The sequence below is a fragment of the Pituophis catenifer genome, unplaced genomic scaffold (assembly GCF_029215685.1).
Source record: "Pituophis catenifer annectens isolate HBS135680 unplaced genomic scaffold, rPitCat1.0.hap2 SCAF_17, whole genome shotgun sequence".
NCBI classification, from domain to species: Eukaryota; Metazoa; Chordata; class Lepidosauria; order Squamata; family Colubridae; genus Pituophis; species Pituophis catenifer.
The window spans coordinates 5877253-5883252 of record NW_027256897.1 but is presented as its reverse complement, the minus strand read 5'-3'; positions in this window follow the sequence as shown (position 1 = coordinate 5883252).

Here is a 6000-nt window from a genome sequence, read left to right as displayed (position 1 = left end):
AGATGGAGAGAAAGAGAGAGATAAATAGATTGATAGATAGATTATATGACAGATAGATGAGAGATGAGAGAGAGAGGATATATGACAGATGGATGGATGGATGGATGGATGGATGGATGGATGGATAGATAGATAGATAGATAGATAGATAGATAGATAGATAGATAGATAGATGATAGATAGATAGATAGATAGATAGATAGATAGATAGATAGATAGAGATAGAGATAGATAGAAATAGGTAGATAGATACAGTGGTGGGTTCCTCCCGGTTCGGCCCAGTTCTCCCGAGCCGGTAGCGGTGACAATATGACCTGCCCCCCGCGCAAAAGAGAACCGGTGGTTTGTCTAGAATTTACAGATAATTCTCGAGTCACAACCATAATGAACACTACACATCAGTGTAAGCTGTGACGGTGATAATGACCTGATTTTATGACCCTTTTTGTAGTGGTCATTAAGCAAACTCTAGTTGTTAAAAGTAAACCAATGGTTCACCACGGGTGCGATTTTGCCCCCCCCCCAAAAAACAGAAGTCCATCATAACTTCAAAGTCCAAATCAAGGACCACCGTACTCCATTGATTTGACATGTTGATAACTTTCGGGGTGTTTGACTACAGTTCCTATGTGGCTCAGCCAATCTGGCCGATGCTCAGGTTTTTCTGAGAATTGGAACCTGGAATACCTGGAAAGCGGTGACTTGATTGAATCTCTGGAGAGAAAGGTTTGACTTTTAACGCGGCAAAGATTTGCAACTCAAAACCCAATGTTTTTAGCAGAGCATGTTTTTGTTTTGCGTTTTTAAAAAAGGGGGTGAAATCTGTGAAATCATAGCAGTGTTTTATCAAGGGCAGAGAATAAAATATGAGGATAATCCCTGATTAAAGAGGGCTGTTAGAATGCACGCTTTTGATTTTTTCCCGTTGTATTTTCCTAACCTGCCACTTGCAATTCAAAAGACTTCTAAATCGTCATTTCAAAGGGGATGACATTCAGCAAGGCACCGAGAGAGAGAGAGAGAGAAAGAGAGACAGAGAGAGTGAGAAAAAAAAGAGAGAGAGAAATTTCTCTACATCTCTTTTGCAGAGTGTCAGCCGAGTTTTTGAACTTCAGAAGATGTTTTAACAATAGTCCTAATAATAATAATTTCCAAACATTGCCAGAGCACCTTCCATAAATGGATGTTTTTTTTTATTGATGGTGAAGGGAAGGATAAAAGTACAAGAGTGGGGAAAAGAAGATGTGGAACTAATCACAGATCGTAAGAAAGACTTGCTTTCAAGTGGGGCAAAGAAAGAAAGGGGGGAGGGAAAAAAACAAGCAAACATCATCAGTATTTGAAAATAAATGAGGGAGATGAATAAAGTATCTGGCAAAGAAACGAGCTCGTTTCTTTGAGTGAGTGAAAAAAATAAGATCAAAACAAGGCCACTGGAACTGCTGATCTGCTAATGTAGGACAATTAAATCACTCCTTCAACAGATTGGGAAAATGACAGCATGTTCCATATTATAAACTACGTTTGCTACTAACTTAGATGGTTGCAGGAGGCTTTGGCTAATGAATTCTTTGCGTAAGAAACACCCCGAGGTGGGAGGGGTTGCCACCGATAAATCCTGCTTGGCTGAGGTCCCCCTGGCCTCCAAGGAGCACTCCTTTTTTTTTTCTCACGGAAGGTGGTGAGAGATCTGAGCTGTTAATGTGTCAAGTGATTCTCTACAGAGGGATTCGATCAAGATCAAGCGAGGTACTAATACCACTCTATAAAGCCTTACCCTGATTCCCCGAAAATAAGACCCAACCAGAAAATAAGTCCTAGCATGATTTTTCAGGTTGCTCGTAATATAAGCCCTACTCCCAAAATAAGCCACAGTTAAGATTATCTGCCAGATGGGTGCATTTAGTACCGTATTTCCCCCAAAATAAGACCTAATTGGAAAATAAGATCTAGCATGATTTTTCAGGATTTTATTTATTTATTTTATTTTATTTTATTTTGAATTTGTATACCGCCCTTCTCCCTGAGGACTCAGGGCGGTGAACAGCCAAGTAAAAACATCAAGTACAAATATTAAAATACAGTTAAAATATACATATATAAATTTGGCCCCATTAATTAAAAACAATAAACAAAACACTTAAAAACACTTAAAAAAATTAGGCCAGCCCGGCTTGCTGGAAAAGGAAGGTTTTAAGGGCACGGCGGAAGGCACCGAGGTCTTGGATTCTCCTTATCTCTGGAGGCAATTGATTCCAGAGGGTAGGTGCCCCCACAGAGAAGGCCCTCCCCCTGGGGGTCACCAGCCTGCACTGTTTGGCTGATGGCACCCCGAGGAGGCCCTCTCTGTGGGAGCGCACGGGTCGATGGGAGATTGTCGGTGGCAGCAGGCGGTCTCGAAGATAGCTAGGCCCTATGCCATGGAGCGCTTTAAAGGTGATAACCAACACCTTGAAGCGCACCCGGAAGACCACTGGGAGCCAGTGCAGCTCGCGCAGGAGCGGTGTTACATGGGAGCGCCAGGCTGCTCCCGTCACTACCCGCGCTGCTGCATTCTGGACCAGTTGGAGCCTCCGGGTGCTCCTCAAGGGGAGCCCCATGTAGAGAGCGTTGCAGTAGTCAAGGCGAGAGGTGACGAGGGCATGAGTGACTGTGCACAGGGAATCCCGATCAAGAAAGGGCCGCAACTGGCGGATCAGGTGAACCTGACAAAAGGTCCCCCTGGTTACAGCTGTCAGATGTTCCTCCAAGGACAGCTGCCTATCCAGGAGGACTCCCAGATTGCGAGCCCTCTCTGTGGGGGCCAACGACTCGCCCCCAATAGTCAGTGATGGAGTCAACTGACTATATCGGGATGCCGGGAGCCACAGCCACTCAGTCTTGGAAGGGTTGAGCCTGAGCCTGTTCCTCCCCATCCAGATCCGCACAGCCTCCAGGCACTGGGACATCACTTCAAGGGCATCGTTGGGGTGGCCTGGGGTGGAGATGTACAGCTGGGTGTCATCAGCGTACTGGTGGTATCTCACCCCAAAGCCACGGATGATCTCGCCCAGCGGCTTCACATAAATGTTGAACAGGAGGGGCGAGAGGACCGACCCCTGAGGCACTCCACATATAAGAGGCCTTGAGGTCGACCTCTGCCCACCTGCCAACACGAACTGCGACCGGTCGGAGAGAAAGGAGGAGAACCACCGTAATACGGTGCCCCCCATCCCCAACTCTTCCAGCCGGTGCAGCATGATACCATGGTCGATGGTATCAAAAGCCGCTGAGAGGTCTAACAGGACCAGAACAGAGGAACAACCCCTGTCCCGAGCCCTCCAGAGATCATCAACCAACGCGACCAATGCCGTTTCCGTGCTGTGCCCAGGCCTGAAACCAGACTGGAACGGACCTAGATAGGATGTTTCCTCCAAGAATTGTGGAAACTGTCGCGCGACCACACTCTCAACAACCTTCGCCAGGAGGCGAAGGTTGGAGACAGGACGATAGTTGGCCAATATTGCCGGATCCAGGGACGGCTTCTTGAGGAGAGGCCTCACCACCGCTTCTTTCAAAGCAATCCATCCAAGAAGACAAACAGGGCAAGTGAAATCAAGCTGCATTAACAGAGGGATATAATCAAGATCAAACGAGGTACTAGTACCACTCTATAAAGCCTTAGTAAGACCACACCTAGAATACTGCATCTAATAAAAAAAGATGTTGAGACTCTAGAAACAGTGCAGAGAAAAGCAATCAAGATGATGAGGGGACTGGAGGCTAAAACATACGATGAACGGTTGCAGGAACTGGGCATGGCTAGTTTAGTGAAGAGAAGGACCAGGGGAGACAGGATAGCAGTCTTCCAATATTTGAGGGGTTGCCACAGAGAGGAAGGGGGTCAAGCTATTCTCCAAATAACCCGAAGGCCAAACTAGGAATAATGGATGGAAACTGACGAAGGAGAGATTCAACCTAGAAATAAAGAGAAATTTTCTGACAGTGAAAACAATCAACCCATGGAACAGAAGTTGCCTTCAGAAGTTGTGGGAGCTTCATCCCTGGAATCTTTCAAGAAGAGACTGGACTGCCATTTGTCAGAAATGGTGTAGGGTCTCCTGTTTGTGTGTGGGCTAGATAATTTCCCTTCCAACTCTGTTATTCTATCATTATTCAGGTTTTGGATACTGTAGAACGTCTTGGGAATTGGTAAGTGGAACCCATATTGAGTTTTCTTGTGCTGCACACAGAGGAGATGCTACTGAGAATCCTTAGAAGAAGAAAAAGGACTAGGGGAGACATGATAGCAGTCTTCCAATATCTCAGGGGTTGCCACAAAGAAGAGGGAGTCAAGCTATTCTCCAAAGCACCTGAAGGCAGGACAAGAAACAACAGGTGGAAACTAATCAAGGAGAGAAGCAACCTAGAACTAAAGAGAAATTTCCTGACAATGAGAGCAATTAATCAGTGAAAGGACTTGCCTTCAGAAGTTGTAAATGCTCCATCACTGGAAGTTCTTAAGAAGAGGTTGGATAACCATTTGTCTGAAGTGGTGTAGGGTTTCCTGCCTAAGCAGGAGGTTGGACTAGAAGATCTCCAAGGTCCCTTCCGACTCTGTAATTCTGTCGATCTGTTATTCTGTTAAATGTCCCGCCCAAAAGGAAGAACTTCCAGAGACTTCCGAACGGTCCACCAAAACCTGGCCAACTTTCCAAGTTTTGAAGATCAAGAACAGGACGTGAAGGAGTTGTTTCCTTTATGGTCTCAAGAAAGATAGGAAGCCTTAAACTTTTTAAAAACTCCTTGTTAACTTCGTAAAATTGACTTTTTTAAAAAAAAGTATTAGAAAGGAAAAAGAATAGATTTATCCATTTCTAAGGAGTTCTGATCGTTTTCTAATCAACTTTATTCATCTTGTAATCCTACCCTGGATTTTCCATTTTTCTTTTTTGTTCGGTGGTAATAACTGCAGAGTGGGGAAGGACAAAAGTACTTATTATTTTGTCCATGTGTGATCGCAGCTAGTATTTTCCAATTTTGCTTCCACACAGGTAGCTATTGAAAAAAAGAAGAAGCAGCAATATCCTTTATTTATAAGCAACAATTTCAGCTTTATTAAGGTACAACATACATTTAGGAGGAGTTTTCCACCTTCTGGTCAAGGACCAGCATGATCATCCATGGTCCTGGATTTATTTGGACAAGGAAAATAGTCCAAGATTTCTCTCTTCTCTTCTCTTCTCTTCTCTTCGCTTCTCTTCGCTTCTCTTCGCTTCTCTTTCTCTTCTCTTTATTTCCTTCCTTCCTTCCCTTCCTTTCTTCTTCTCTTCTCTCTCTTCCCTTCCTTCTCTCTTCTCCATGCCATTCCTTCTCTTCTTTCTTTCCTTCTCTCCCTCCCTTTCTTCTTTTTTTTCTCTCTTTCCTTCCTTCTCTCCCTTCCTTCTCCACTCCTTCTCCTTCTCCTTCTCCTTCTATTCTCTTTATTCTTTCCTTCCCTCCCTTTCTTCTTCTCTTCTCTCTCCTTCCTTCCTTCTCTCTTCTCTATGCCATTCCTTCTCTTCTTTCTTTCTTTCCTTCCCTCCCTCCCCTTCTTCTTTTTTCTCTCCTTCCTTCCTTCTCTCTCTTTCTTCTCCACTCCTTCTCTTTCTATTCTCTTTATTCTTTCCTTCCTTCCCTCCCTTTCTTCTTCTCTTCCCTCTCCTTCCTGCCTTCTCTCCATGCCATGCCATTCCTTCTCTTCTCTTCTCTTCTCTTTCTCTTTCTTTCCTTTTCTCTTCTCTTCTCTCTCCTTCATTTTCTCCTTCTCTCCTCTCCTCTCTTTTCTACAAGGTGCCACCATCTTCTCAATGATTGCTTCAGAGGAATCATCTTAGCATCCTGCCTAAGCCTCTACCTTTAATGCAACCTCCCGCATATTTATTGATGAATGACTATATAGATATGTAAATACACTATCTGCCTGCCACAAATGCATATTTACATATGCTCCTTCAGGTTTTCTTAATTATTTCATCACTT